This window comes from Pan paniscus, chromosome 4 (assembly GCF_029289425.2).
Source record: "Pan paniscus chromosome 4, NHGRI_mPanPan1-v2.0_pri, whole genome shotgun sequence".
NCBI classification, from domain to species: Eukaryota; Metazoa; Chordata; class Mammalia; order Primates; family Hominidae; genus Pan; species Pan paniscus.
In genome coordinates, this window is record NC_073253.2 from 138323494 (window position 1) to 138336634 (window position 13141).

The 13141-nt window shown below is 42.9% G+C and overlaps 1 protein-coding gene across 14 annotated transcripts in view; it reads left to right on the forward strand.

Annotated features, from left to right (window-relative positions):
* ARHGAP26 (Rho GTPase activating protein 26) overlaps positions 1 to 13141 on the forward strand; it is a 460401-nt gene that overhangs the window by 310435 nt on the left and 136825 nt on the right. The window lies entirely within an intron of this gene.

Consider the following 13141-nt stretch of genomic DNA (forward strand, 5'->3'; position numbering starts at 1 on the left):
TGCTTTCTCCTTTGGAGACTGCTAGAGCAGAAACCTCCCCATTTTTCTCCTTCTCTGTTTCCAGCATCCTCTATGTGTCTATAAACACCTTTGCTACCAGGCTACGATTCTTTGGTCTTTGTAGTCAGCATGGGAGAAAGGCAGGCAGGGAGATCACCCAGGAAGCTCCCTTTGCCTTTTCAGAGTTAACGGTGCTGTGCAGCTGATTTGATTATTACATTTAACTGAAAAAAGCCTGCAGGGTCTGCCAGACACGGGACAACCAGCCTGGTATTGTCGGCCCCATACAAACCCTTCTCACTGTCAGACCGGATTAAACGAACATGTTTTTAAATATATTTACCTTGTTCAGGTCTTGAAGCAAGCACTTGCTTCATCTCAGTGACTCCTTGGGATACTGTTATGTGTACATTGGACCTATTTTACCTGTGGACTCGTTTCCCTATAGCCTTAGCCTGGTAACATTGGTGGAAATTGATCCAGTGGTGCAGCGTGCCTAGGGAAAGTGAGCTTGTTTGACAGAAGCTTTGCAGGGCCTAGGGAGAATCTAGAGATAGATGAGATGCAGGATTCTCCTGGTGCCCAAAGCCTAGGCTCATGTTGCCTCACATGGTCTTCTCCCTCTTTAAAAGACCAAGCCAGCTGTCACATAGCTCCAGAGCATCTGGATGGGGAGGATATACTGGGGAGCCTCAGGGGTATGACCTACCTCTGGATAGTGGGGGACCTTACACTATTCAAACACAAGTTCAGATGGCCATTCTAGTAGGTGAGTCCTGGTCACTCTTTTGCCTATACGATGGGAGCTGACCTTTATATGTAGGACTGCTAGGAGCCTTTCACTTATTCATTCTTCAAATATGGGGATGCCTATTATATACCAAGTGCTATTCTAGGCATGGGGATATAGCAGTGCCCAAGACAGAGTCCCTGCTGTCTTAGAGCTTAAATTTAAATTGAGGCAAGATGCAGATATTTGCACATATTCATTGAGTACCTACTCCGGATTTACGACCTGTGAATACAGTGGTAAATTTTTTTAAAAAATAGAAGTATAGACTAAATCCGTTATAAAGATAATTTCAGGTGGTGGTAAGTGCCCTCAGGTAAGAGTAAGCCCAAGTATTGAGGATGGACAAGGAGCTGTGTTAGGCCAAGTGGTCAGGGAAGGCTCTCTGAGGAGGTAGCATTTAAGCCATGACCTGAATGAAGTGAGAGAGCAAAGCCCTGTGAAGAGGTAGAGGAAGGTTCCTCCATGAAGAGGGAACAGCAAGTGCAAAAACCCTGGGAAAGGCACCTGCTTGGTGTGGAAACACCCTGGGCGTGGTCACGGAACAGTAAGATCTGTGTGGTACAAGCTGAGTTTGCAGAGCTAAGCAGGGGCCAGATGAGGTGGTAGCTTGGGGACCTCAGGAAGAAGTTTGAATTCTGTTCTAATTGTAATGGGGAGCCACTGGAGGGTTCTGAGGGTGTGAATGGCACAATCTGTGGTGAGGGTGTTTCTTTTCCCAAGGACACCCAGTTGCTCTATGGCAAATGAGCTGAACAGGAGCTAGTGTGGTGTTGGGGAGGCTGATGCAGTAGTGCAGATGAAAGACACTGGGGCCTGGACTAGGGTAGTAGTGGTGGAAATGCTGAACAGTGGGCACATTTGGGATATATTTTTAAAGATAAGGCCAACAGGATTAACCCATGAGCTAGATGTGATATGTGTAGGGAAGGGGGATAAAGGATGACTCCTGGGTTTTTGGCCTTCACTGGGGGAGAAACGGAGGTCTTGTCTTGTTTTATTGTTGTGGTGGAGTGGGTGGGTGTTGGGGTAAAGACACCAAAAGTTCTACTGAGAGCTCTCAGCATACAGATTATTCTTTCTTGTGTATCAACCACAGGACTGATGAGATCACTGAGGGCAGGTCTGTGGATAGAGGAGGAGAGGAGCCAGGACAGAGTCCTGGGGCTCTACAGCATTTAGAAGTGGGAGGAGGAGGGTCTGGCAGTGAAGATGGGAAGGAACAGCCTGGGATCAGAGCAGAGCCTTTGGCTGTATTCTAGTCAGGACTCACACCATAGAGAATAAAATAAAATCAAACTCTGGAAGACTAGGCACGCTGTTTGGGGAATATATTACTTGGTTGATTTAAGACAATGACCTATGTTTTCCATTGATGTAATTGGAAATGGCACAGTTTTGAAGAGTGGAAGTCCTGGAGTCAAACAGACCTGAGTTCAAATTCCATTTATAGCACTTACCAGCTGGGGGACCTCCAGGAAATTACCTACCATCTGAAGATGGTGAAAACAGAGGTGTCCCTGTTTATAAAATGGGAAGAATAATAGGATCCATCTCAGAGTCAATGTTGTCAAGATTGAGTTGATGCATGCAAAGTGCATATCCAGTTTCTGGCATGGAGTAAGGGCTTAAAAATGGTAGCTTTTGCTGGAAGCAGTGGCTCATGCCTGTAATCCCAGCACTCTGGGAGGCCGAGGCCAGCGGATCACAAGGTCAGGAGTTCGAGACCATCCTGCCGAACACAGTGAAACCCCGTCTCTACTAAAAATACAAAAAAATTAGCCGGGCGTGGTGGTGGGTGCCTGTAGTCCCAGCTACTCGGGAGGCTGAGGCAGGAGAATGGCATGAACCCGGGAGGTGGAGCTTGCAGTGAGCCGAGATCGCGCCACTGCACTCCAGCCTGGGTAACAGAGGGAGACTCCATCTCAAAAAAACAAACAAACAAACAAACAAAAAAAAAATGGTAGCTTTTATCTGAGTAACGATTTCTCTGGATCTGTTGCTGGGGACGTTTGAGAGTTTGGAATACTGTATTTTCTACTTTGCATTTTTGGGTCTTGCTTTGCTATTTATAACTTCTGTTTAGTATCTGTTGCTGGCTGTTAGCATAGTGATAATGCCGTGATTGCTTCAGCCTTGACACTTGTCCCAACCCCCAAGACAATAATTATGTCACCCTGGAGGTGTTAGGAAAAATTCTTCTAGGATGAATGAATTGAGCATTCTCTCTGGACTGTCACAAGAATATGGAGTTGTGTTTACTGTTCCCATCCAGAAAGAAATGCTCTCATCACTATCTGTCCCTGCTCAGAAGTCACGAGGAGTAACAATTTATGCCCAAGAATTTATGAGGAACATAAAAAATAATAAAATTAGTTTGAATTTGTTGAAAACCTGTTATATGTCAGGTGCTTTAGATATCTGGTATCTACTATCATTGCAGAAGTCCCCAAAAGCAAAAATTGGGATTTTTAATTTACAGAGGAGAACACTGAGATTCAAAGTTACATACCTTGCCCAAAGTCACACTGCTACCAAGTTTCAAAGTCAAGAATTGTATTAATGTTTCTGGCTGAGTCTTGAGCCTATTTTGTTCTCACTATACTGTAGCCGCACATAAGCATAATTACAGATCTGAAACCAAGATGATGGGAGTTGTATATAGCTCACTTTAGACATACCTCTCCTTCTAAAGTATTTTATTTCTCTTTGAATTTCATAAAATAAGATTATTCCTTTTCATATCACAAAAGCCTAACTGATGTTTTCATTGCTTCTGTTTAAAAGAGTTTTCCTTTTCTACAGAATGTCACGGGTTTTTGAGTTTAAAAATGAAGGGAAAAGGTTGATGTAGCTCATTTTTATTTTGGTATTCATAGCTAAATATCATATTCCTTAAGCAAAGATTGTCACTGTAGAGTGACATTTTGCATTTTGCTGGACCATATCGATGAGTTAGAACTACCAAGAATCTCAGCCGAGTATAATACAGCAGTCGAAGGCAGTCTCTATGTATCTTGGGGAAGCTAGAGCTGGAGACTTTTTCTTCGTCTTCTTCCTTTTTCTTTTTCCCATTAGTCACAGGTGTCATTGTTTCCTAGCTATGAGCTAGTTTACATTATTAGGCCACGGATCACTTCCTCTGGAAACTGGTTTACCATGCAGATATGATCCTAAAATTCCGGCTGTATTTCTACTCAAGCATACATCGCAGTAACTGGCCTAATGATCAGTTTTACTCCTGCCAAATTTATCTTTGTCTTGTTTTCTCCCCCTTTGCTCCACTCAGGCATACCCCGTGAGATGAGAGAGCAAGTCTTATGTCTCTTAATATCCCCAGCATCCATTCTGTTGACCACATCATAAGAGCACAGTAAATATTTGAGTGGAGAAGAATTTCCTGTTTAAGCTTTTTTACTTCTTTTTGTTGTTGTTTGGAGACAGAGTTTCGCTCTTTTTGCCCAGGCTGAAGTGCAGGGACACAATCTCGGCTCAGTGCAATCTCCGCCTCCTGGGTTCAAGCGATGCTCCTGCCTCAGCCTTCCGAGTAGCTGTGATTACAGGCACCTGCCACTACACCCGGCTAATTTTTGCATTTTTAGTAGAGATAGGGTTTCACCATGTTGCCCAGGCTGGTCTCAAACTCCTGAACTCAGGTGATCCATCCACCTCTGCCTCCCAAAATGCTGGGATTATAGGCATGAGCCACTGCACCCAGCTGCTTTTTTATTTCTTAACTCAGATTGAATATATCTTTCTCCCATCTTATATCTCAGACTTATCCCTCTAATAAGAAAACCTTGAGATACTTTATTTGCAAAGGTTGAGTTTCAAGTCATTATATTACGTGTCATAAAAATTAAGGCATGATTTTAGAGCAAACAGTGTTCTTCAAGATAAGAGGAGACACTCTTTAGTTCTTTCCACTTTAAAGCATCTGCAGGCTCTCGCCGTCCACGTCATTGACTTTTATATGATGCCACCAGCTCATCCGGATGCATTCAAAGTGTGGTCAAAACTATAATTGAGTGGGAATTTAACAACCTGAAAAAGACTCTGCCTTAATGACCCGACTGTAGGGGACAGATTAATTTTCAGTAAGATTTGGGATCATAACTGTGGTCACAGTATTCCCTGCCATTAAAACTTAATCCTACTTTAAAAAATTAAAAAATAAGTTTTTCACTATATGCTATTAAAATAGAAAAAAGAGAACAAGAACCAGACAGATTTAGCTGTCTGTGCCCAGCCATGAGCTCTAGATTCACATCACTCTGTGCTGATTGATTTGCAATGGCTCATAGAAATGAATTTGGAATGCATGGAAAAGCTGCTCACCCTCTTTTTGTTCCCTTGAGCGGAATGCATGGGGTGCTTATGGGAAATCTGGCAGAAGAGCAGGGGAAGGTTTATGGCCTGAGTTTCCACAGATTTGGAGGGAGGCGTGTTTTTAACCAAAAGGGAGCCCTGCCCTTTTTACTGCCCTACTTACAGGGAACTCTGCCCTCTCCAGCGTGGCATACAAAGACATCTTGTGATCTGGACACTGCTTCCTCTCCAGCCTCGCCTGTCTCCACTCCATGCCAAAGGCTCGCTGCTTTGGGAATAACCAGCTGCTTGTAGGGCCCACAGTCACACCTCTTTGCCTTTGCTTATGCCAACATCTCCGTTAGAAATACTTTCTCGGCTGGGCGCGGTGGCTCATGCCTATAATCCCCACACTTTGGTGAGGCCGAGGTGGAAAGATCACGTGGTCAGGAGATGGAGACCGACCATCCTGGCCAACATGGTGAAACTCCGTCTCTACTAAAAATACAAAAATTAGCTGGGCGTGGTGGCGCGTGCCTGTAATCCCAGCTACTCAGGATGCTGAGGCAGGAAAATTGCTTGAACCAGGGAGACGGAGGTTACAGTGAGCCGAGATCGCGCCACTGCACACGAGCCTGGGCAACAGAACAAGACTCCATCTGAAAAAAAAAAAAAAAAAGAAATGCTTTCTGCACGGGTGGAGTTTCCTCTCCCTCACCCCATGTGTTGTGCGAGTTGTGGTCCCGGCCCCGGAAACTCTTGATTCACTTGTTTTTCTTCCTCTCTGTTAGAGGACAAGCTTCTTGATGATAGGCCCTGGTGTCTATCACATCATTTGTCCCACTCGGCCTGGCCTGCAGTAGGTGCTTCATAGAACATCCTCTGGTGGCAGATAGTAGGGGAGACATTCACCAGTTAGTCTCATATGTGATGAAAAACAGAGGCAGAGCATAGGGTCTCTAATTTGGGGATAGGAGAGGTGGGTAATGTAAAGAAATTGAGAAATTAGTTGAGAAAAAAGAGGGGGACAAGAGGGAAGAGAGTTCCAGTTAATGGCATGTGTGAAGGCAAGCAGTGTCACAGGAGTACAGAGAGGAAAAGGTCAAGGTACAGATTAGCTTAGGAGAACGCGACAGAGGCAATAATGTAACTGCATATGATGATGAATTTTTAAGCCAGATAATTAGTCTGAGTTTTATAACTAGGCAGGCAACACTGAAAGTCAGAGCTGACTCTATTCATGCTGTCCCTGTCCCAGACTTTGAGGATAGCGGCAGCAGATGCAGAGCGCTCCACAGCATTGGTTCAGTTAAACCAAGTGTTTATCCATCTGGTTGGATTTGAGTGAGTGCCAAAAGTTAGCTGAGGATTCCCAGCCCTGAAGTGGCTGTGGGTACGAGGAAGGAAACAAACCTCCTTAACCAAAAGAATGTCCTGAATTTCAAACTCATTGGAAACCATCTTGGTTGCTCAGATTGTCTTACTTTTTAAAAAATGGTTTCTTATAATATTTAAATAGTTTTAGCTACATTTTCCCTATTATGCAAGGAAAGGTTTGACTTCCTAAGGCTGATAGATTTCCCATTAATAATTTTTTTCACAAAGAAACAAGGCAAAACTCTTGTTTTTATCCTAGTCTTTGACGGTCAGAGCTGGCCTTTCAGGGTTCCTTATGGTATCTGCTAATGGTGGCTTCTATCACCTGTAAAAGAACAGGAGTTGATCAGATCTTGTCATCAGATATGATGATAAGAAAAATGTTGGAAGAATGTTTTTCTCTCCAGAGTATCTGGAAAAAGAATTATTCCAGATGGCTGTATTAAGTTGCATATAGCCATTCAAGGAACTAGAAAACTGCCAGTCCCCTCTGGCATTACTAAAATGACACAAACCCATTGTTGATCATTTTTCTAGAATTTTGACTGTGGGGGAAATAAACTTGGGCCTCCATCTTTATTTTTAGTGTCTTATACAAGCAACTTTTGCCAGCACACTTGGTTGGGTTCCTGAAGAGATGAGAAAGTAAGAAGTTGCTTCAACGAGCCATAAATTGGGAAATAAACTTGGGACTCCATCTTTATTTTTAGTGTATCATGTAAGCAAGTTTTGCCAGCATACTTGTTTGGGTCCCTGAATAGATGAGAAAGTAAGAAATTACTTCAAGGAGCCATAAATTCTAATCCTGGGTTCCTTTCACCTTGGACATTCTAGTCTGAAGAGTGAAATGCTCACTGCTCTAGGGTTTATTAGCTGGAGATTGAGCCAGTCTGCCTTGTATTAGTCAAGATGTTTTCTGTCTTTCTTAGCACTTAAGGCTGCTGGTGAGATGCTTTGGCTATAAATTTTCTTGTCCAGCCTAAGTCCACATCTTGAGTCTTCCCTCTCGCTCAGGGGTCTTATTACCACAGAACTAACTTTAGTTGATGTGGAGGGGGGCCACTGGACATGACTGGTTCTTCCAACACTCAGATATCCATGAATGTCTGCAGCCACATTAAAGTTTTGGATCCTCCCCGCCTACCCCCTACCTCTACTGTCTCAAATATTTATTGATATCGCCCATTTGGTGCAGCTCCCGCAATTCAGTCTGCTGAGTTTTACGAGCTTGCTAGATCATGTTCCAAAAAGATTCCCAAGCACTAAAGTGTTTGCCAGGGTCCTTGGCATTGTGACTCATGTGTGTTACCAGGGGCCTCAAATATACTATGCCTTAAGATTTGTGCAGAATTCAGAGTGTAGTCACTACCTCTTTAGAGTCCAGACTTCTCTGCTAATGAGGACCTGCTGAGGCATCAAGACATTAAATATGATTCCTTACATGCATTCAAATTAAGGTGTTGTAAGCCTCCCCTGTTTTCTCACACTGTGGGAAGCCAGAGCTGTTGCCACTTGTGCTATAAGAACTTGGTTCTTTCATTGGAATTAAAGGAATTTGCCCTTCAGCAACTATAAAAGGATGAGTATCTAACTGTTGTGTTTGTTTGGAAAGCAGTTTAGTGCCAGACAGGCATGCCTAATAGAGTTCAGGAGACTGTAGTCCCTCCTAACCCTTTTGTTTACTCATGGCCAAATTTAGTATATGCCAGCCCCTAACATCTGGCACTGTGCTCCCCATACCCTCTCCATTGCAGCCATAGTAGCCTTCGAGTTCTTCAGACATGCTGTCCTCTCTCTGACCCTAGGGCTTTTGTCTGTTACCTATGCCAGAATACTCCTCCTCATCTAATTAACCCTGGCCCATTCTTTTTTTTTTTTTTTGAGACGGAGTTTTGCTCTTGTTGCCCAGGCTGGAGTGCAATGGTGCGATCTCGGCTCACCAGCCACAACCTCCGCCTCCCAGGTTCAAGTGATTCTTCTGCCTCAGCCTCCCGAGTAGCTGGGATTACAGGCATGTGCCACCACGCCTGGCTAATTTTGTATTTTTAGTAGAGACGGGGTTTCTCCATGTTGGTCAGGCTGGTCTCGAACTCCTGACCTCAGGTGATACACCTGCCTCAGCCTCCCAAAATGCTGGGATTACAGGCATGAGCCACCATGCCTGGCCTTATCCTGGCCCATTCTTTAGAAGAGTGAGTCCTTCTCAAACATGAATCACCTGGGAAGCTTGTTAAAATGCAGGTTCTTCATTAGGGCTGGAAGGGTCCTGGGATGTGGCATTTCTAAAAGGTCTCACATAAAGCTGGTGCTACTGTTCCTCATGGAATCCTTCCCTAGTCTTCAGTTAAGTCAAAAGTTCCCCATTTTATGTGCTTCTGAGATTATATATCTGTCCTTCATAGGGCATTCTTCACAATTGCATATTTCCTTTTACTTGTGCCATTTTCTGATTAATGTTCATCATTTACACTAAACTGTAAGCCCTATGTGTGCAGTGACCACCTGTGATCTTTGCTCACGCTTTTGTTTTCAGAACTTGTTATAGTGGGTCATATACGGTTGTACTATATATGTACTAGGATATACAGGTAAGTAGATGATGGTTGTATTGGCTGTTGACAGAATGGTTAAATATGTTGTTCTGAGATGCCATGATGATCATAAAACTCAGGGGTTTGGACCAAATTGTTAAAAAAAAAAAAAGTGGTTATGTCTTTATTATTTTCAAGGTAAGGACCTCCTATAACATTTAAATTTCATGTGAAGCAGAAAGAACCCAAGATAATCTGAGACTGAAAAAAACTCATGATAATGCTGTAAATAAAGTTTCGGTGCCGCAAAAGGAATAGCACTCGAATATAAAATTTTCTTTATAATTCTCAGCAAGGCAAATTACTTCTATAGAAGGGTGCGACCTTACAGATGGAGCAACGATGAGCGCACACTTTGACAAGGGAGGGGAAGGGGTTTTTATCCCTGACATATGTGATCCCTGCCGCTGTGTCGTTCCCCTGTTGGCTAGGGTTAGACTGTACAAGCTAAACAAATTCCGATTGGCTAATTTAAAGAGAGTGACGGGGTGAGTGGTTTGGCGGGAAAAATGGTTATGACAGAGCAGATAATCGGAATGAGTCAGGGGGTAGCAGGTAATGGGAATGAGTCGGGGTAGCAGGTAATTGGAATGAGTCAGGGTGGAGCAGGTAATTGGAATGAGTTAGGGTGGAGTAGGTAATCGGAATGAGTCAGGGTGGAGCAGGTAATTGAAAAAGGTTGCTTTACGAGGAAGTTAAGTTTAAAAGTAGAAGGCAAATAATTGAACATACTGACGTACTGATTCTTTGAAAATAAATTTAAAACTTATATCTAACAATCCCTCCTCTTGCATTTCCTTACAGCTTTCTTTTTAAACTTTTTAACGTGTCTTGGCTTAATTGTTTTGCTGGATTTTCCAAAAGAAGAAGCTTCTCTGGATAAGGTGGAGGATAGTTAAGGGAGGTTTTAGTAAGTGCCATTTTTATGAGCCTCTGCACCAACCCACGGATGCATAGTGTGACACAGCACCTGACAAGAATAAGTACACCCATTATGGCTGCGAGGGAAGTAAGAATTGAGGCTATTATTCTTTTCCATTTACCGAACTACTTTCTATTCATGCTGTAAAGGGGTCATTTACCCCTGAGTTGTTGGCTAACTCATTGGACAGAGCAGTCAGACCTTGTAATGCCTTTGTTATACTTCCATCAGGGGTGGTGGTGTTTTGGGATGAAGGTACAACACTGAGTTTTAATCACGATACAAACTCTTCCTCTTTTTGCTACTATCATGTCTAAGGCTATCCTGTTTTCCCAAGCCATCTGGCTAGTGGCCCCTAATTGCTTAGCTATTCCTTTAACAACATCTCTAGTGTAGTTAATAAATCACTGTTGGTTGTAATAGATCTAGTTTATCCAATCTACATTTTTATTAATTTTCACTCACCAAAATATTGACTCAAATTCTGCAGCTATTTTATTTCGGGCTTGAAATTGTTCTGGTATTCCCCACGGGACTCTAATTGTGTCTAAGTAGACGTAAGAGTTGAAAGACCTATAAGGGCCTTCTCTCGCTTCACGACGTCTTATTTTTTTCTTTTTCTGGTTGATGAAATGCCAGGGTGAAAGGCATAGCCAATTGGACTAAAGCATAAGTGCCACTCCAGTTATTCGGCAGAGTGTCCAGTAAAGGTCCACCACAATACCACCACACATCCGTTTGGGGATGAACAAGGGCTGACTGATTGATGAGCTCTTGAAAATTCTTAAGCTCACTGCATCCTTTCAGGTCTCCAAGGAAGACTAAGTTTCCTCCCTGTCGTGAACTTAGTGTTGGGAGACGGAAGCTGGATGGCCCTTGGGGGCTGACCCGCAGGGTGCCGAACTTCGGGATATAGCAGAGAGAGAGCGTGGCATGACTTGTTACTCCAGGCTGTAGAATCCTGGGAAAGAGCTACCATGCAGCCCATGCCCGGTTGACTGGGGGACCACCCTAGTGGAAAGGGGACAGTCTGGGCCTCTGGCCTGCTGTGCGTACAAGCATAACAATTGCTTTTGTTTAATGTGTGAATGGAATATTTGATCCATTCCAACCAGGCATTTGCATCTTGGTATCCTGTCTTAATTGCCAAAGTTTGTTTTAAGTCTTTAACTTCTACGATAGCTATCTTGGTCGTGTCATTAGATGGAGAAGGAGCAATTGTTCCCTTGTGAGAAGTTTTGGAAGAAGGCTTAGAGGAAGGTGCAGGTGGCGGGGGATCAAAGAAACGCATTTCAAATAATCTAATAGGGTCTGTCCCTGAAACCTCAGCCCCCATAGAAGAAGGGAACTGGCTTAGAAAAGGGGGAGAACTTGAGGGTTTGAGATAATAACCTGGGTAGAATTACACTGGGTTAGCTGATGGGGGAGGGCTGTCCCTCTAGTAAAATGAATGTGTGGTTTTAGGAAATTGCAAAAACCTGTTGGGGCAATTCATTCTTGCTCTTTAGTGGTCCGCAGAACATTGGACCAACTACGTCATAAAAGCTTTACATTGGGGAGCAAGACTCCTGGTTGATACTGGGGTCTTTATCGAAATCTCCCCAGATTAAATGGTCCCAATTCACTAATGCCCAGTCTTAGGAGACTCAGGAGGGACAGAGGTACTTTTCTGAAGTAGAGAGCTGTCTTTGACTTGGTCAGTCCCCACAGGGTATAACAAGACAAGCATTAAATGCAATAGTTTGAGGCAAAATTGACTTGGTTATGTTAATAACTAGATGGTCAGCAATAGAGAGAGTAAAGAAGAAAGAGTAATAGAATAGATGAATGAAAGTTAAATTTCTTAGCTTTAGTTTGGTAGGGTTTTCCCCTGGGACTATGGCCCACAACTCTGGAGGGGGCGGCGCTTTCTTGACTCGGGTGTGATGAGTCCATCCGCTTTCCGTTGTATGAACAGCAGTTTCAGTGGTTAGCAGCACAAGGTAGGGTCCTTCCCAGGCTGGCTTGAGTTTTCCTTCTTTCCACCCTTTGATGAGAACGTGATCCTCAGGCTGGTGCTAGTTTACCAGAAATTCTAGGGTTGGTACCTGTGCTAAAAGACTTAGTTTTGAGGGAAAGGAAAGTAGAAGATAAACCAAGTATATAATTTCTAAGAAATTGATCTTTTGTTTTAAATGTGGGGACATCAGCAGTGGACTTTATAGTCCTTGGTACCTTTTTACTGAGAAATTTCCTTTAGCACCTATTTTTATTAGTTTCTAGACCAAAGAAAGCCAAACACCATTTTATATTTGACAGTGCTTCCTGTATGATTTTTATACCAGATAAACTAAATTTTACCTTTATCTTAATGTGTTATTAAACTCAATTTTAATAAAACCTTGTTGACATAGTTATCCAATTTTAACATCTGACCATAAGGTAAGATTTTTATAGACTCTTTTTAACCTTTTATAATTTTTGTTAAAGAGCAGGTTAGTGCTTTAAGAAAGACCTGTTGTGCTTTTAATATCCAGTTCACAGAAAAACTGGATACCCCTTTAACTTTAGCCAATATGTTTACACACGGAATTTCCTTTACAATTAATGTTTCAAAACTTGCTTAAACCTTTAAAACAAAATATATATTTTTAACCTTTTAATGTAGGTAGAAATCCACATTCTTATGCCTCCTTATAATCCTTTTACCAAAGATTTATTTTACTTTCCTTATACACCTTGCACATAAACTGTTTCTTCAATAGTTTTACATTCAGGAGGCCTAATTACTTTTAAATTATACAATATTTCTTGCATAAATTCCCTTTTATAACTTTTTTTCATGACTTTTACAGACAATTCTTCGACATGCCTCAACATTCTGACTTGTTGCAAACATCCCTTTGTTTTTTTTTTTGAGACGCAGTCTCCCTCTCACCCAGGCTGGAGTGCAGCGGCACGATCTCGGCTCACTGCAAGCTCCGCCTCCCAGGTTCACACCATTCTCCTGCCTCGGCCTCCTGAGCAGCTGGGACTACAGGCACCCGCTACCATGCCTGGCTAATTTTTTTGTATTTTTAGTAGAGACAGGGTTTCACCATGTTAGCCAGGATGGTCTCGATCTCCTGACCTCGTGATCCGCCCACCTCGGCCTCCCAAAGTGCTGGGATTACA